The sequence below is a fragment of the Lithobates pipiens genome, unplaced genomic scaffold, assembly GCF_037356315.1.
Source record: "Lithobates pipiens isolate NorthernLeopardFrog02 unplaced genomic scaffold, aLitPip1_a1.2 Scaffold_10, whole genome shotgun sequence".
In the NCBI taxonomy this organism is placed as follows: domain Eukaryota; kingdom Metazoa; phylum Chordata; class Amphibia; order Anura; family Ranidae; genus Lithobates; species Lithobates pipiens.
This window is the reverse complement of record NW_027507686.1, coordinates 69,467,698-69,487,383: the sequence shown is the minus strand read 5'-3', so window position 1 is coordinate 69,487,383 and position 19,686 is coordinate 69,467,698.

Sequence of the window (19,686 nt, the reverse complement as noted above, 5' to 3'; positions counted from 1 at the left end):
TGCTAGGTGGCACTAATTGGCACCACTGGTGGGCATTGATAGGTGGCACTCATGGGCATTGATAGGTGGCACTAGTGGGCACTGACAGGCAGCAGTGGCAGGTGGTACTGGTGGCACAGATGAGGCAGAATTGCCTCTTCCTCTTTGGGACCGATATCCCTTGCAGATAAGATGGTGATCGGCTTTTGTTTCTCCTCACGCTGTCAGCGTGAGGAGAAAAAAAACAATTAGCGAGCTTTTGTTTAGATCACATGATCAGCTGACATTGGCTGACAGCTGATTACGTGGTAAGGGGCCGGGACCGGCCCCTTACTCGGATCTGTGATCACTCGAGTCTCAGTGACTTGGTGATCACAGCGCGTGCCCCGCAGGGGAAGCGTGCAAATGGGAGGCTGTCATATGATGGCCTCCCGGAAATTCAGGTCCGCGCTGTGGCCGTCATTCGGAGGGCAAGAGGTTAAAAGCATTCAAAATACCTAGATCGATGTTTTAGAAATGGTGCAGTTGCTTCTGGGTTACCATAACCATACCCAGCTTTGTTTGGCTGTCCAGCCAGCTGGAAGTCAGTCAGGTCTCCCAGTGGGAAGGGACAGCCCGAAGAAGGTGGCAGGAGGGAGGGATGTCCCCTCCCGCTGCTTGTAAAAGCAATCCAGCGACTAGTTAGCTGCTAGGATTGCTTTTACAAGCGAGCCAAGCATTGGCTCTGAAAAGCCAGTACCGGGGTGATGCCTACAGCCAGTGGCATCACTAGGAGGGGAACGAGGGGTGCAGGCTGCACCCGGGTGACACCCGCCAGAGTGGTGACACCTGTGGGCAGCGGCATCGCATGAGCTGCACATCCTTACCTCTATACTGATCTGTCTCTCCAGCTGTCTCCCTCAGCGAAGCGGACCGAAACTGCCTCCTCCCTCCTCTCTGTTAAAATGCACACAGGAACTTTATCTACTGACAGGATTACCATAAAATAAAACAATGTGGTAATGCTGTTAACAGACTAAAGCATATATGTCACATTTGTGTTTGCTCATAGATTTACTTAGCTAAAGATAGCTAAAAGAAGATGGTGGGGGTGAGGACAAAGTGTACACTGTCTTATGCCTAGTACACGTGATGAGAAAATCAGAGCAAGCATCCAGTAATCTGTGTTAATTACGTCAACAAACATTTTCCTCAAAATTTTCATCGGCAGCCTTTTTACAGTGACGAAAATGGAAAGTACACCAGATATTCGTCCACTGACAAAAACTATGAAGAAAATCCATTCCGTTTTCTTTAACGAATGAAAACAACATGAAAATATGAAGCAGGGATGTTTACTCTTGTGAACTTTCAGTTTCCACGACGCTCCACCTGTTTCCTAGCAAGCAAGCGAGTCAAGTCCGTAGCGTGTTTCGCTTAGCAGCAGTTGCAGCACTGTGCATCCAGCATTACAGGCTTCCGAGTCCCCAGACGACCTTCTAGAGCAGCACTGTGCATTAAAGGCCTCCCAGGAGTCCCACTCCCAACTCACAATGATGGCCGTCCAGAGCAGAGAGCACTATGAATGTGTACATTACAATTACTGGTCTGAGGCCTCCCCTCAGACGACTGTCCAACTGGATCACCGTGTGTGCATTACAGCCCTCCTCTGACCACTGGCATCCAGAGCACTGTGCATTAGGCCTCCCCTCAGACCATCACCCATCCAGAATACCGTGTGCATTACAGGTCTCCTCTGACCACCAGCATCCAGAGCACTGTGCATTACAGGCCTCCTCTCCGACCTGAGACCACCATCCAACACTGTGGAGCTTTACAGGCCTCCTCAGAGCACTGTGCAGCATTACAGTACTCCTCAGAATACTGTCCAGAGCACTGTATAGCTTTTACAGCCACCGGCCAGAGCACTGTGTAGCATTACAGGCCTCCTCAGACCACTCTTCAGAGCACTATGGAGAATTACAGATCTTCTCAGACCATGCTGCAGAATTACAGGCCACCTCAGATAACTGTTCAGAGCACTGTAGAGCATTGCAAGCCTACTCAGACCACTATGCAGCATTACAGGCCTCCTCAGACCACCATGCAGAGCACTGTGCATCATTACAGTTACTGCTGCCTTTTGAAAAACATACTAAAATCCTCCAGAGTGACACCATGTCCATGTCCATGGATGTCTCTGTCCTTTTTCATCATCTCAGCCACCTTGAGAACAAAACACTAGCTACCAAGACCTTGCCACAATTGCACAGAAGAATAAATGGAATGTAAGCCAGCGCAGCGTTTTGCTTCATTCTTAAATGCAACTGACGTGTTCTCGCCACTTGGAGCAGCTGCTTTTTTTGTCAACCCTACTGTCTGTGAAACCCTTGTTGATGTGATGGATGAGAATATTTAGGAACGGCTCAAAAAGGCAGAGGAGTACGCCGTAAGAAAATCCACATTGCCCTACACACAGAGAGGGTATTCAGTGTCACAGGTGACCTTTCTAGAGGCCGGCGGAATAAAGCAAGGGTCATGTTGGCACAAAGTGCTTTCCTTAAAATTAATCAAAACTATTAGAAGTGTTTTATTCTCCACAGTATCTTTACGTAAGAAGCATTGTTTTCAACAACAGTTTTAATTGTCAATTTAAATTCATAAGAAAAATGCTCAGGCTACAAATGCCAGGAACTATAACAACCACTACTTATTATTTATCAGCCCCTCTCTCTCTTAACATTTGACAAATTTGACAACAGAGGTAAATATCACACTCATGAAAAATAAAAATAGATCAGTAACTGTCAAAGGGCAGCCTTGCATCGGGGTCCTGCCCCTAGTAGTCTTTTTAGTGTGATATTTACCTCTTGTCATTGTAAATGCTGAGAGAGAGAGGAGTTGATAAAAAGTAGTCACGATTATAATCCACACACTAATGGCCATGGGCGTCCACAGAACTTTTTTTGGGGGATATCATTTTAAGGTCACCCAGGGGCATTGCTAGGTGTACTAAATATCTGGGGTCAGAGCCCATAGCAGCGTAGTAAAGAAAGTCATACGCTTGGGCGGGCTTACACATGTATATAATATAAGTGTGTGTGTGTGTGTGTGTGTATATATATATATATATATATATATATATATATATATATATATATATATATATATATATATATAGTACAGGAGGTGATGCGGAGATTGCAGGCATGGTACATGAGATGTCAGAGGCTGTGGGCATGGTACAGGAGATGACAGAGGCTGCGGGCATGGTACAGACCACCTCCCTCCATCAGTACAGACTCCCCTCAGTACAAACCACACCGTCCATCAGTACAGACCGTCCTTCACTATAGACCTCCCCCCCATTAGTATAGACACCCAAGCATGTACTGGCCATTGGGACTACCGGGAGTTTCCCGGTGGGCCGATGGCTCAGTGGGCCTCTTTGAGTGACAGCCTGTCAAAGTAATGGCTCCAACAGGATCACAGGGGGCCCCATCATATTCTCCTGTTCCCCCCATGCTGTCCCCCTCTGTCTTCCACCTCCCCATGCTGTCCTCCTCTGTCCTCCACCCTCACTGTGTCTTTCACCCCCCCCTGTGTCCTCCACCCCACTATGTCCTCCACCCCCCACTGTGCCCTCCTATGTCCTCCACCCCCCTGTGTCCTCCACTGTGCACTGTGTCCTCCTCCCCCCATGGTGTTCAACTGTGTCCTCCACCCCCGCCCCAGTGTCCCCCTGTGTCCTCCACCACCCACGCTGTCCCTCTGTGTCCTCCACTCCACTCCCCAACAGTATATATATATATATACTGTTTTTGTGCATGTTTGAAAAATGAAAGTGGCCCGGTCTGGATGAAGTCCAGGGCCAAATTTTTGTCCCAGTCCTGCCCTGTAGACACCCCCTCAGTACAGCCACCCTTCATCAGTATAGACCCCCCTCAGTGCAGACCCCTCATCAGTATAGACACCGACACCGCCTTCAGTGCAGACCCCCTATTAGTATAGACACTCCCTCAGTGCAGACCCCCCCATCAGTATAGACACCCCCATCAGTATAGACACCCCATCAGTATAGACACCCCCCTTCAGTGCAGACCCCCCATCAGTATAGGCAACCCTTTCCCCTCCCATAGCTCCCCCTTCAAATGTCCATCTACATATTGTATAGTAAAATGTACAGACCTCAGAACAGCACTTACGGATATGCTGTACACAGTGGTGTGTCCCTCGGGCTCCTCCTCCTCCTGTGTGGATGTAAACAGAGAGGAGGGGGAAGCAGCTTTAGTCAGCTCCGCTGAGGGAGACAGCCGGCAACACCTGAGAGTTTAGGGCAGCGGGCGGTGTTAGCGGTGCCACTACCCACGGGTGTCACCCCTCTGGCGGGTGTCATCCGGGTGCGGCACTCACACCCCCCCACCAATGCCACTGTCTTGGGCTCATGCTGTGTCACTCAGTTTATGTGACATCACTGATTGCTAGACCCTGGGCAGTTCTAGCAACCAGTGCAATGGCAGAACAAAGTAAAATGGCCGAGATGTTAGTTATCTGCACAGCGCCCACATCCGCCCACTGATGGCACCGCTTCACCCTGTGAGAGATTCAGGGCTATGGGCCCCAGATTCGGGGCTATTGTGCCCAATAGCCACCCCCTAGTGACGCCTCTGAAGTCATCCATGCTCCACCCCTTTTTAACAATGTCATCACGGTCAGAGACTGCAGCCCTAGTACAGAGATGGTCAGATTCTGTGAACAAAGTACATATACCTTACACCCCAATACACACATATTACACCCAGATACAGGCTGCAACAACTGTTGCACATGCCAAGCAGCTCAAATGAGGCTGAGGCCTCATGCGGTGGGTGTTCTCGGGGCCCCTATCTAAAAGGGAGCGCTGGGCCTCTCACACATGTCTAGGCAGAGCACACACAGCTGGTAGTCAGAGGAGAGGAAATAAATCTGGTCAGGCTGAACATTAGCAGATGCTGTCCGCAGCATGTGAAAGGTAACAGGCAGCTGCGCGAGAGCTTTGTATTTCCAGTTACTGGCCGTGCTGCCTCCCATCAGCTCAGGGCCCAAAAACACCATCACTCCTGATACACACTCCATGTTGTGTATGTGACTCCCAGCCCTGAAGCATGCAGCGCAGCGCCCCCAATTGATATGCACACTTGCCTATAGGTAGCACCAGCCCTGCCAGGGGGAGCACTTGACCCCCTTGCCCCCATCTGCAAACGCCCATGCTAATGGCAATATTGTAGACTGTACACATTTTCTTTGAATGTAACTGAGAATTAGAACTGTTGAAATGATTAACTGACAGTAAACTGATTCTTATTGCAGAAATAAGCATTACCCTCAAGTATTAGTTTATTATGCTGTGCCAGACTGCCAGTGACAGTGCCTGTGTGCTGAGTGTGCTTGTAGCTGCTGAAATGTTTTTCTGTGTTCTGTTCAGTTTCTTGAACTGTTAAAGTTCATGTAAATGTGCACTGCATAGTGGTCTCATCACGCAAAAAGGGTTTTTGTTTTTTTTGTTTTTTTATGTTAATGTGTAAAAAAAAACTGTCAAAAAAAGCAATAATCTTGCAATGAAACTTGGTAATGATTATATCTACTGGCATCTGAAGTGACGTCATGATGTCACTTTCGGCCTCCAAGGGTCAAAGGGTTGACCGGGGACCCTGTGGTCCATGGCTCAGCTCTATGGTAAACTGCTGCTGCTGCTAAGGTAGCTTTTACACTATAGTGAATCGCTGGTTGAAAAAAAAGATAAACAATGTCATATGGCATCTACCCAGGGGAAGTGGTTATGGAATTGTTTCAGCCCTGTTAATAACACTCATTAATATTTCGCTATATGAACACGGGAGTGCTCAGTGTTTTGAAAAGTCCTGCATGCTGCATCTTTGACGTGCTTTTTAAATGTGCACAAAAAACGCATGTAGTGGATGACATTTTGGACAAAGTGTCATTCATGTGTAAATTTTGTTTTTGCCTCAGAACAGTAGTGGGGTTCTGAGGGTTAATTATGTAGGTTAACTTTGACATCAGTTTGGCTGGGCTGTGTTGGAAGTTCTGCCTGGTCATGTGTAGAGTGAGGTGCACATGATAAGCCAGAACCAGGCCTGGCTGGACGTTTTGGGTATCGGTCTTCTCGGATCAGTGGATGTTCCGGGCCCCGCTGAGGAGTTTGGGAAGGGGTACTAAGATGTTGAGGTCACGTGTTCAGTAGGATTTCGTGAGGCCCGAGCAGTCTGTTCTTGTTTCTGGACCGGGGTAGCCCCGCGAGGGGTTCCGGTCACGGGGTGTTCGACATCCCTCAACATGCTTCCGTTGGTTACCCCCAATAGACCCGCCTGGTCTGGGGTAGGGATCCGTCTGTTCCCGAGTCTCGGAAACCGGCTGGTCCGAGGTGCAGTAACTGAGGGAGGATTCAAGGTCTGCGCTCGGCTTGGAGGGGCACCACAGCTCGTGAAAGTGACCGGGGGAGGACTCTTCAGAGGAGGACCAACAAGCTGGCATCCTGAGAAGTGCCTGGTTACTGAGTTGGGAAGGACATTGACGAATCCACGCTTTTTCCAGTACTACCAAGGAGACCGAGAACATTCCAGGTACTGAGGAAAAAGATTCCTGTTCACTTTCAGTTACAACTTGTTCAAGGTCAGAGATTTTACAAGTTCTGAATCAAAGTGCTGACTGCCATAATCTCTGGCTAGAGATTTGTTCAGCCTTGAAGCGCCCAGCTGCGAGCGGTTACTCTCTGGGTGGTATTAGAGACTTTGTTACGCCTGCAGTTCAAGGTGCCTGAGTTCTTCACCCTTGCCCTCTGTTCCTATACGAGACTGTGTTGTTGGATGTTACCCCTGCAAAATAAAACCTTTCAAAAGGACTTTAATGGTGTCAGCGTCCAAGTTGTTGGGTATCAACCCTGGGAACCCCTAGACGTGGAAGAACAAGCCAAGCGGAGATATCCGGTAAGCCCAATAAGTCAAGGCCGCCCTACAAAGGGTTATGGCCGCTACACGCATCTTCCTTTTATAAAGCCCATTTCACACTGGTGATCCGATCAGGTGTGCCTGTCGGTTTTTCAGGTGGACCTGATCGGACCCTCCAACCTCTTTTATGGAGCTGCGGATGTCCACTGACACCCGCCACCATCAGATCCGTTCCTGTCCGCCAAAAACATACGGATGGGGGACCTATTCCCCATCCATCGATTGGATGGCATCAGATGGAAATGGACAGGTGGTCTGTTTCCATCCAATTGCCCCATCCACCTGCTCAACGGGGATCAGTGGAGAGATCGTCTTCTGAGCAAGCGGATCCCGCTTCACGGAAGCGTCTGTGTGAAAGGGGCCTAAGACAAAGGGAACGCACTGCATCTGATTTTTAAGTCATATGTTCATGTGTTCACAGGTGCATGCTAGCATTCAAACAGAAGATCCCAGTGCTGCAAGCCAGAAGTGCACTAAGATACTGTACTTCCCTACAACGCATGTTATGTGCTTTACTGTGTTGCCCTGCCATTTTCATTTTAATGGCACCCTATTGCACTAAAGCAGGAGTCTCCAAACTTTCTAAACAATGGGCCAGTTTATTGTGCATCACACTTTAGGGAAGCCAGACTGTGGCCATTGGGAGTAGAAAATGCCCTGCCATCAGTGGATTAAGGAATGCCCCATCTTGGTATTAGGGGAATTATTAGTGCCACATCATTGGTGTCAGTGGGAGGAATAGTGCCCCATGGTTGGTGTCGGTGGGAGAAATAGTACCCCGTCACTGGGGTCAATGAGAAGAATGGTGCCCCAATGTTCATGTCAGTGAGAGGAATAGTGCCTCATCATTGGCATCAGTAAGAGGAAATATGCTCCATCGTAGGTTTCAGTGGGAAGAATAGTGACCCAATGTTGGTGTCAGTGGGAGGAATAATGCCCCGTCATTGGTGTCAATGAGAGGAATAAAGCTCCATTGTTGGTGTCAGTGGGAGGAATAATTCCCCATCTTTGGTGTCAGTGGAATGAATAGTGCCCCAACATTGGTGTCAGTGAGAGGAATAGTGCCTCATCATTTGTGTTAGTGGGGAGGATAGTGCCCCATCATTGGTGTCAAAGGGACGAATAGTGCATCATCTTTAGTGTCAGTGGGAGGAAAAGTGCCCCAGGCAAGCAAAGGGCTGCCTTCAGCCCCCAGGCCGCAGTTTGGGGACCACTGTACTAAAGTAATGCAGCTCTGATGCACATGCATTACAGCACATCACAACGCACAGTAACACACACGTCTGCATTGTTGTGCACTGTGTAGAATGGAAAATGCTGCATGTTCATTTTTGGTACATCATGTGCATTGGTAGCCCAGATAAAATGAATGGGGTATCCAAATGCAGCATACAGCAACATGTGACACAATATAATGTCATCTAAATGTCTTCCATGTTATACAAGCACGCACCCTTACATAATGTCACTTATTTTATTAGCTTGGGCCCATTCAAGCTTTTGTTATCCGCTCTAGCTTCTTCTTTCCTGTGTAACGTCATATAACTTTTCTCCTGTGTGTTAACATGCAGCGTACATCAACTATCACCCCTTCTGCTGATTCTGCAGCTGTGAATCTCTTAGACTCGGTTCACACTATGAACAGTATGTGAATCGCACAGGAACTGCACCACAGTCCTGTTCAATTCACATGCAATTCAGTGTGGTGCAATTTGAGCCCATTTATTTTAAATGGATTCAAATTGCACTGCATCACACCAAAGACGTGCATGCAGCAGTTTTGAAACTGCAATCCGGTACCGGCAAATTCAGGTTTGGGACTTGAGTTTTTAGTGTCATTAAGATTGCACTGACACCCGATGTGGATCACAAGGGTATTGTGATTTGAATTTGGTGTGGGAAACGAACATGGATTGAAGTATTTCCTGCACCGTGTTAGTGTGAACCTAGCTTTATAAATAATTCCCATGCATTATTGTGCTAGACATAGTGGAGTAATTTACTAAAACTGAAGAGTGCAAAATCTGGTGCAGCTCTGCATAGAAACCAGCTTCCAGGTTTTATTGTCAAAGCTTAATTGAAGGAGCTGAAGTTAGAAGCTGAATGGCTACCATGCACAGCTGCACCAGATTGTTGGCATTAATCTCTCCAATGTTTTGTCTTATTTAAAATCTGGAAGATAAACTAAGGTAGCAAATAGTCACAGGGAAAGCATTTGTGCCAAATGAAAAACCTGCTTTAGCCAAAGCCGAACATAGATTAAAAATTCTGTTTTTCTATCTTTTATATTAACTGCTTGCTGACCGGCTTACGCTGATATATGTTTGCAGAATGGCTCTGCTGGGCAAAACCCCATATGGGTAGGTTGTACCCTGTAAACACAAATCCCTGTTCTGTCAAGAGAGAGGAGACATATTGTTTGTTCCTACTAAATAGGAACAACGATATGTCTCCTCCCCCAGTCAGTCACATCCCCATACAGCTACAACACATCTAGAGAACACACATTTAAGCCCCAAAAATATGTAGAAGAATATAAATTGGCCTAAACTGATGAAGAAATGTGTTTTTTTAAAACATTTTTGAGGGTATTTATTATAGCAAAAAGTAAAAAATATTGGGTTTTTTCTTCAAAATTGTCTCTCTTTTTTTTTGTTTATAGCGCAAAAAATAAAAGCCGCAGAGATGATAAAACACCACCAAAAGAAAGCTCTATTTTTGGAAAAAAAGGACGTCAATTTTGTTTGGGTACAGCATTGCATGACCACGCAATTGTCGATTAAACCGAAGCAGTGTCAAATTGTAAAAAGAACTCTGGTCAGGAAGGGGGTAAAATCTTCCGGGGCTGAAGTGGTTAAATAAAGTGATGGCATGAATGAAAAATACAGAAGAAAAAACCAAGACACATTACCCCCTTGCTCCTGAAAAGCAGGGATCCTTCCTCACCCTGAGAGCACCCTAAAGCCAGCCACACATTTTATAATGCGGTTGCAGGATCTCTTTTATATTTTAGATAGAGCTGCAAAATCTTGACCATGTTCAGACCAGAGGGAACTTCAAGAGGTGCTTGTAGCGACCACAACTGATGGTGCGTTTTATAACCGGAGTGAAAGAGTAAAAAGTCACTAGCGCTCCAAAAGATGCGTTTTCACAATTTTGTGAGTGTGCTCTGTCACATAGGCCTCTCAAGGTCTCCTTCCTTAAAGGCTGACCTTCACAATACACAAACCACTATACAGTATATCATAAACAATTGCCATTTTTTTTATTAATATTTTTATGAAATATTGTTTTCACCCTTTTGAACATCCTTTATTGCATTTAAGTGGTGCTTATCCTCCTTTGCAATAAATAAATAAAAAGAGACAGCGCTTAGCCAAGTGTGTGTAAATGTGATTTATCCTAGAAGAGTGTATATAATATAAATATATAGTGACCCAAATACTATAATCTCTATCAAAAACAAATGATAATAATAGTATAATCTGTATCAGATTAAGTGATAAAAACTAAATAATTAATCTAAAGTGATATATAACCACACCAATATGTGATAAAAAAAAGTGGGAGACTAAACCCACAAAAAAATCTACTTCAATTTATGTGTCTATATATTACCAAGGAACAGAAAAAAAATAAAAGTCTTAAATCTTAGTGCCAAAAAATTATATTGTTGGTAAACCTATGTGTCAAAAAGGAGTTTAAAAGGAACTATGTTCAAGTGTAAGTAGCAAATTATTTAGTTATTAATCACTTAATTTGATAGAGATGATAGTATTATTATCATTCGTTTTTGATCGAGATTATAGTATTTGGATCACTATATATTTATATTATATATATACACTCTTCTAGGATAGATCACCTATACACACACTTGGTTTAGCGCTGTCTCCTTTTTTTTACTTCTTTGATGTTGAGATTTCTCAATTAGACAGCAGCTAGACAGGATTAATTAAGTATTATCACCTGAGCCTGGTCTAATTCTATATTTTTTTATTATCCTCCTTTGCCACTTCCTATCTACATGCAATCCCTCTAATGTGGGCTGCACATCATTGCAGCTTTCTAATGGTAATAAAAGTGGATGGTGCCTGCACAATGTATGTGACAACACAGGAGCATAACTGGAGAGCAGCTGTCACCACATAACAGGAAGTACTCAAACGAAGACCTTCATGGCATGGTTACCAGCTTTTCTTTTAGTAAAGGCTGCGCATTTGAAAGGGTTACAGTAGAACTATTTTGAATAGAGTAGTTTGTTTTTGCCATCTGTGTCCCATTTCTGAGATTTTCCTTTACTTCCTGTCCCATAGCCAAACAGGAAGTGGGGGAAAATTCCTGCAAATTAATGTGGTTCTAAAGGCAGAAGGTTTTTTTTTATCTTAAAGTGATACTAAAGTCTCGTTTTTATTTTCTGTTAAAAATAAAAAACATGTTATACTTACCTACTCTGTAGTAGGGATGGCCTTGCGGTTCGCCCGGCAGTTGGTTCGTGGCGAATTTTGCATGTTCACGATTCGCCAAACCGGCAGACTTCTGGCGCTGTTCGCGCGGCGGACATATGCGTATACATTGTGAAAGAACTTTGACCCATGATGACACATCCATCATGGGGTACAGGACAGCCAATTGAGACATTTCAGCACATGGACAATTGGACATTCCCCCTACCTTATAAATAGACCTGATCTGGTGGCCATTTTACATTCTGTCTTTTGTCAGTGTAGGGAGAGGTTGCCGTGTGGAGCAGGGACAGACTGTAGTGACACAAATCACTAGCTATTAGGTCCACAAAAGTCCTTTTAAGGACTGGTATAAGTGTATAGTATATAGGGTTCTGGTGCACTGCTGTGCTGCTGATTGCTGAGTGCACTGCTGACCGATTCTGCAGCTGTCTTTCGTCAGTGTAGGGACAGGACGCTGTGTGGAGCAGGGACAGTCAGTTTAATCACTAGCTAATACTATTAGGTCCACAAAGGTCCTTTTAAGGACTGGTATAGGTGTACTATTTGGTGTGCAGTATATAGGGGTGTAATACACGTATAAAATACTTGCACATATAGAAATCATAGTATAGTGCATTTCCACTGTGCAGCATTGTGACTGCTGAGCGGTTCTGCAGCGATACTACAAAGAGTGACAAACGCAATTTAAAAAAAGTATTATAACTGGTGTGATAGACCAGTGGCCCCCAAAAACGACAGATTGAAGCGGGGTGTTATATACCTTCTTCCACATACATACTGCACTTCTCTAAAGACTTTTGTCACAGGGTCATTTAAAAAATGACAGGCAGAGGAAGAGGCAGGCCCTTCCGCAGGGGTGATAGGGGTAGGGCAGGAGCAACAGACTTGAGCCAAAGTGGCAAATTGCAGAAGGTGCGTGTGATTACGTCAAAGGACGCACCAGACTTGGTTGAGTGGCTCACTCAGCCTTACTCTTCTGCACCCTCCTCATCCTCTCAATCTGCACCCTCTTCACTCTCTGCTGTGTACACCCCCAAAGAAACTACCACCAACAGTGCTCTCTATCTCGGTGCTGGTGTCAGTGCTCTCTATCACGGTGCTGATGTCAGTGCTCTCTATCTCGGTGCTGGTGTCAGTGCTCTCTATCTCGGTGCTGGTGTCAGTGCTCTCTATCACTGTCAGGGAAATAGGCGTAACCTCGCGCGGTACGATCGCGTTAACGCGCGTCAGCAAACAAGAAGGCGCTATATGGTTCCGAGACGAACGTCCCAAGCTGCGTCTGATCGAGTGCGAGTACGCGGTGTAGGACGAACGCATTCCGTTACACGTCATAGGCGTACGAACGCTACGGCGCGCACACGACGTAACCCAGCCACCCTGCCTATTTAAACGTTCACCTGACAGAGCCTCATCGCTGGATTATCGTCAGCTTCTCCTGAGTACCTGTGCCCGTGATTCCTGCTGTCTGATCTCCCGTTTACCGACCCGGCTTGTTTGACCTGCTTCTGTTGATTCTCCTGGCTCCGACCTCTGGCTTACATCTGACGCTCCCTGTCTGCTCCCAGTATCCGACCTCGGCTTGGCTTGACCTCCGCTCTCCGGCTCTCTGCTTGGTACCTGTTGTCCTGACCTCTGGACTGATCTTCCGTGTTGACCCTCGGCCTGGCCTTGACCCTGCCATTGGACTTCCTTGCACAGTTGCCCCAAGACTGATCATCGGCTACTGCTACCTGGCAACCTGTGCTACTGTGGGCACTGCATCCCTGTGTCACCTTCAGGGTTGTACTGCACTCGGTCGCAAGGGGAGCCCTCTCAGCATCTCGGCCTCCCTACCCGGACGTGACAGTATAATCCAGCCATGTCCGAGGCCGACAGAGGCGACTCCCCGATGGAGGCCATCCTACAGGAAGTTATGGCTCTTACTCCAGCAATTAAGGGACTCCAAGAAAAGTACCTCCGGCTGGAAGAACATCTGCAGCACTCCTCCTGCCAAGGTGCTATCACCATAACTACAACCCCGCCGGAGCCACGAGTCCCTGCACCAGAATATTTTCAGGGGGACCGAAGGAAATTCAGATCTTTCCGGCACTCATGTTATTTATACTTTTCCTTACAACCCCAGACTTTTGCTTCCGAAGTAACCAAAGTGGGGTTCACCATCTCCCTGCTAAGGGACGATCCCCAGACGTGGGCCCACGGCCTACTAGAACAACGCAGCTCCTTCGTCAGTACGTTGGACCAGTTTTTTCAAGCCATGGCTCACCTATACGACGACCCCTTTCGGACAGCAACAGCCGAAGCAACCTTGTATTCCCTGCGTCAAGGTGAGCGGCCTGCGGAGGACTACACAGTGGAGTTCCAGACATGGTCTGCAGATTCTGGCTGGAATGAGGCAGCTCTGAAATATCAATACCGGATGGGGTTGTCTGAAGTCCTCAAGGATGAACTAGCCAGAGTAGAGGTTCCCCCCACACTTGAGGATCTTACCCGACTTACCATTCGGCTGGATAGGCGTCTACGGGAACGCCAGTCTGAACGCGCTCGGACCCTTTCTCCTATCCTGGCGCCACCTTTGGTCTGCCCCTCGGCAACCCCCGCTCCAAAAGGCCTGCTTCGTTCCCCCTTAACCTCCGAGGAAAGACTTTACCGCCGACAGGCACACCTTTGCTTCTACTGTGGAGAGCCAGGACACCTGATAAACAATTGTCCCACAAGACCAAGCAAACCAATCCTCTATCCTCCACTTCACCTCCAAGTAACGAAGCCCGCCTCGGCCCATATCACCCTTCCTGTCACATTGATGGTGGCAGGTCGGGAAGTTCACTTACAGGCAATACTCGATTTTGGGGCCTGTAGCTGTTTTCTGGACTTAACCTTAGCCAAGAATCTCGCTCTCCCACTACTCCTCAAGAAACAAAGACTGACTGTCCGTCTGGCCGATGGCTCCCTACCTAGCTCTGGCCATGTCACCAGGGAAACAAGACCCATTCTAACGACCACAGACTCGGGTCATCGGGAGTTCCTTAAGTTTGATGTCCTATGCTCTCCTATGTTTCCCGTTATCCTAGGAATCCCATGGCTGCAGGCACACAACCCTCGGATTGATTGGCCTAAGAAGGAGATATCCTTTACTTCCGCCTACTGCCAACAATATTGTCTGGATCCCGAATCTAAGGACTTGTCCAGTTGCCTGACCGTTCAACCCATACCCAGTCCAGCCCCCAACATACCAGCTGCCTACCAGGAATTCAGAGATGTATTCGACAAGAAGAAAGCAGATGTCCTACCACCACATCGCCCTTATGACTGCCCCATCGAGTTATTACCAGGGGCTCCCATTCCCTTTGGCCGGATATTTCCTCTTTCCGAAACCGAGCTTGGGGCCCTAAGACAGTATATAGACGAGAACCTGGCCAAGGGATTCATTCGTCCTTCTTCGTCCCCTGCCGGTGCAGGCATCTTCTTCGTAGAAAAGAAGGACAAAACTTTAAGACCATGTGTAGACTATAGGGAATTAAACAATGTCACCCTGAAGAACCGTTATCCACTCCCGCTCATCCCCGAACTTCTTCAGAGGTTCCATACTTCACGTATTTTTACCAAGCTCGACCTACGTGGAGCCTATAACCTTGTCCGCATCCGGGAGGGGGACGAGTGGAAAACGGCATTTAGGACGAGGTTTGGACATTTCGAATATTTAGTCATGCCCTTCGGATTGTGCAATGCCCCAGCAACTTTCCAGCATTTTATTAACGACATTTTCCGGGAGTATTTAGACCACTTCGTTGTCGCCTATCTTGACGACATTCTCATCTTCTCAACCACTCTGGAACTCCACAGAATACACGTTAGGAAAGTATTATGCATTCTCAGGACTCATGGCTTATTCGTTAAAGCCGAGAAGTGTGACTTCGAAAAAGAATCTATCCAGTTCTTGGGGCTCATCATCACCACAGGCGGAATTGCCATGGACCCCCAGAAAGTGAAGTCTATCCTAGACTGGCCCGCCCCTTCTGATAAGAAGGGTGTCCAGAGATTCATTGGCTTCGCAAACTTCTACCGAAGATTTATAAGAAACTTTTCCACTATTGTAGCACCCATTACTCAGACCACTCGCCAGCATACCAAGTTCCTTTGGTCCCCAGCAGCTCAGTCCGCCTTTGACCAGCTCAAGACCCTCTTCACCACCGCACCAATTCTGCAACACCCAGATCCCGCCTTACCCTATGTGCTGGAGGTTGATGCCTCAGAGGTAGCCACAGGAGCGATTCTATCCCAACGCCAAGGCCCCAAGGCACTACTACATCCTGTAGCTTTTTTCTCACGAAGGATGAGCGCTCCGGAGAAAAATTACGATGTGGGGGATCGGGAACTTCTGGCGATCAAGACCGCCCTCGAAGAGTGGAGATATCTCCTGGAAGGTGCCGCTCACCCCATTCTGGTTTTTACCGATCATAAGAACCTAGAATACCTCCGCACGGCCAAACGCCTAAGACCCCGACAGGCCCGATGGGCTCTATTCTTCTCGAGGTTCAACTTTCACGTAACTTATCGCCCAGGATCAAAAAATGGTAAGGCCGATGCTCTGTCCCGAATGTTCCCAGATTCCCCAGAGAGAATCCCACCCAGTACAATCCTGTCTCCTCAAAACTTCCTGCTCATCCAACCGGATCTAAGAGCTTCATTAGTGCAGGCCGCCAGCCAATGTACGGAAACAGAAGCTTCTTCCCTGAGAAGCCAAGAGGGGCTTCTATGGCATCAGAATAAAATTTTTGTTCCGCAGCAAGTCAGGTTACTCGTGTTAAGGACCTTTCACGATCATCAACTAGCCGGCCACTTTGGGGTCCGAAAGACTATTGACCTAGTGCAGCGGTCCTTATGGTGGCCTACCCTAAGGTCTGACTGTAAGAAGTATGTTGACTCCTGTTCAATCTGCCAGCGTAACAAAGGGTCGAACGCCAGACCCTGGGGCCTGCTAAGGCCGCTACCAGTCCCATAAAAACCTTGGAAGGAAATCTCCATGGATTTCATTGTAGAATTACCTCCCTCTGAAGAATATACTACCATCTTAGTGGTGGTGGACCGTCTATCCAAGATGGCGCATTTTCTGCCAATGAAAGGGACCCCCTCTGCCTTGGATACTGCTAAAATCTTTGTAAAAGAGATCGTCCGACTACATGGTGTACCTGACAGCATTGTGTCAGATAGAGGGGTACAATTCACCTCCAGGTTTTGGAAGGAACTCTGTAAGCTGCTGTCAATTAAGATATGTCTGTCCTCGGCCTATCACCCACAGAGCAATGGCCAAACGGAAAGAACCAATCAGACGCTTGAGCAATACCTCCGATGCTTCTGTTCTTTCTCCCAGGATGATTGGGTCTCTTTGCTGCCCTGTGCGGAATTCGCATACAACAATTCAATGCACGCCTCTACCAACCAATCACCCTTTTGGGCAAATTACGGGTTCCATCCTTCATTTTTACCAAATACCATTCCTGAATCTACCGTCCCAGCTGTTCAAGATAGGGTAAGCTTCATTCAAGCAAATTATCAAATGCTCCAGGATACTATGAAGAAAGCCCAGGAGGAATATAAGAGGCACTATGACAAGAAGAAGAGGAGTAACCCCACCTTTAGGATAGGGGATAAAGTATGGCTCTCAGCAGCAAATCTGAAATTGTCATGTCCATCTCGGAAGTTGGGACCCAAGTTCCTGGGTCCTTTTGAGATCAAACGTGAAATTAACCCTGTGGCATTTGAACTTACCTTGCCTAAATCTTTCAGAATCCATCCTGTGTTTCATGTCTCTCTTCTCAAACATGTAACTGTCAGTCCTTTTTCAGGAAGAGAAGAAGCGCCCCCGCCTCCGATTCAGGTTGGTGATGATACGGAATTCGAAGTTGAGTCTATCCTGGACTGTCGTCGGAGAGGTAGGACAATCCAATTCTTAATTAAGTGGAAGGGGTATTCTGTCGAAGAAAACTCTTGGGAACCTGCAAGTTTTGTACACGCCCCTAGGCTCATACACAGGTTTCGCAACCTTCACCCTGAAAAATGGGCTCGTTTAGGCATCCGGAGGCTGCCCCTTGGGGGGGGGCACTGTCAGGGAAATAGGCGTAACCTCGCGCGGTACGATCGCGTTAACGCGCGTCAGCAAACAAGAAGGCGCTATATGGTTCCGAGACGAACGTCCCAAGCTGCGTCTGATCGAGTGCGAGTACGCGGTGTAGGACGAACGCATTCCGTTACACGTCATAGGCGTACGAACGCTACGGCGCGCACACGACGTAACCCAGCCACCCTGCCTATTTAAACGTTCACCTGACAGAGCCTCATCGCTGGATTATCGTCAGCTTCTCCTGAGTACCTGTGCCCGTGATTCCTGCTGTCTGATCTCCCGTTTACCGACCCGGCTTGTTTGACCTGCTTCTGTTGATTCTCCTGGCTCCGACCTCTGGCTTACATCTGACGCTCCCTGTCTGCTCCCAGTATCCGACCTCGGCTTGGCTTGACCTCCGCTCTCCGGCTCTCTGCTTGGTACCTGTTGTCCTGACCTCTGGACTGATCTTCCGTGTTGACCCTCGGCCTGGCCTTGACCCTGCCATTGGACTTCCTTGCACAGTTGCCCCAAGACTGATCATCGGCTACTGCTACCTGGCAACCTGTGCTACTGTGGGCACTGCATCCCTGTGTCACCTTCAGGGTTGTACTGCACTCGGCCGCAAGGGGAGCCCTCTCAGCATCTCGGCCTCCCTACCCGGACGTGACAATCACGGTGCTGGTGTCAGTGCTCTCTATCTCGGTGCTGGTGTCAGTGCTCTCTATCTTGGTGCTGGTGTCAGTGCTCTCTATCACGGTGCTGGTGTCAGTGCTCAGTCTCTATCACGGTGCTGGTTTCAGACAGTGAGGGAGATAGCAGCAGAGAAGCCAATCAGCAGGCAGTGCCAGCACCATGGCTGAGGATCAGCACTGGACTGGCACCTCCGGACCACCGCAGTGGAGCCCTGCATAGGTGGGGGTAAGGGCCGGGCAGAGAGAGAGGCTCAAGCACAGGTTGGCACACTGGCACAGGACTGCGCTGCCCTGACTGTAGCACTGATCATCTCCTGCACCCCCTTCATAGCCTGCCCTGACCTTGCCTCTCCTCTATGGCCTTCATGCGCTCCTGAATTGTCAAAATTTCACAGATAAAAAAAGAATGCTTGTCGTTGTCGATTCCAGATTCACTAAATACTTTTGTTATGTCAGTGTCCATGTGGTGGGACTATGTGTGCACAGCTAGTAAGTATTTTGTGGCTGAAAATATGACCTGTAGGTTTTTAAGGTTTGTCTGGCATTAAAGTCAATGGGGTCCACCGCGAACCTTGCGGTTTGTGAACTTTTGGCTGCGTTCGCGGTTCGCGTTCGTCGGAAGTTCGTCCATCACTACTCTGTAGTGGTTTTGCACAGAGAAACCAAGATCCTCCTCTTCTCGGTTCCCTCTTTGGCACAGCAAACTCAGACGGAAGTGGGAGCGGGTTCCTGTCAATACCAGGTGCCTGCTTACCCCAAAATGGTGCCAAATGTGGCAGCGGGTGGGGGGAGGGAGAGGAGGCAGCTAAACGGAGCTTTCCCTTTTGGGTGGAGCTCTGCTTTAAGATATAAAAAACCTGTGTGCAGCAGCACCCCCCCCCCATACTTATCTGAGCCCCATTTCGATCAACCGATGTTGCAAGAGAGCTTCGGCTGTCCGGGACTCTCCCTCCTGACTAGCCGAGACACAGCAGAGGGCGCCATTGGCTGCCGCTGCTGTCCATGTCAGTGAGCCAAGGGATGAGAGAGAGGGGGCGGGGCCGAGCCATGGCTCCATGTCTGAATGGGTACACAGAGCAGCGGCTTGACTCGGGGGTGCCCCCATAGCAAACTTTTATCTGTGGGGGCAGCAGGAGGAGGGAGGGGGTCAGGTGCGCCAGCAAGGGACCCAAGAAGAAGAGGATCTGGGCTGCTCTGTGCAAAACCACTGCACAGGGCAGGTAAGTATAACATGTTTGTTATTTTTAAAGAAAAAAAAAAAAAGACTTGAGGAAATTCCTTGGGGACCTCCCGGTCACCAGAACTAGTGTCCTCATAGGCCCAAAATGATTTTCTTTTACCTTCACTTTCACTGATAATGGTAAACAAATAAAGAGGATGAATCTCCCAATGGGAACAACGACAGCAATGAAAATGACAAGCATTCTAATCCCTCTGGAGGCATTTTAAAGTTTATATGAGAT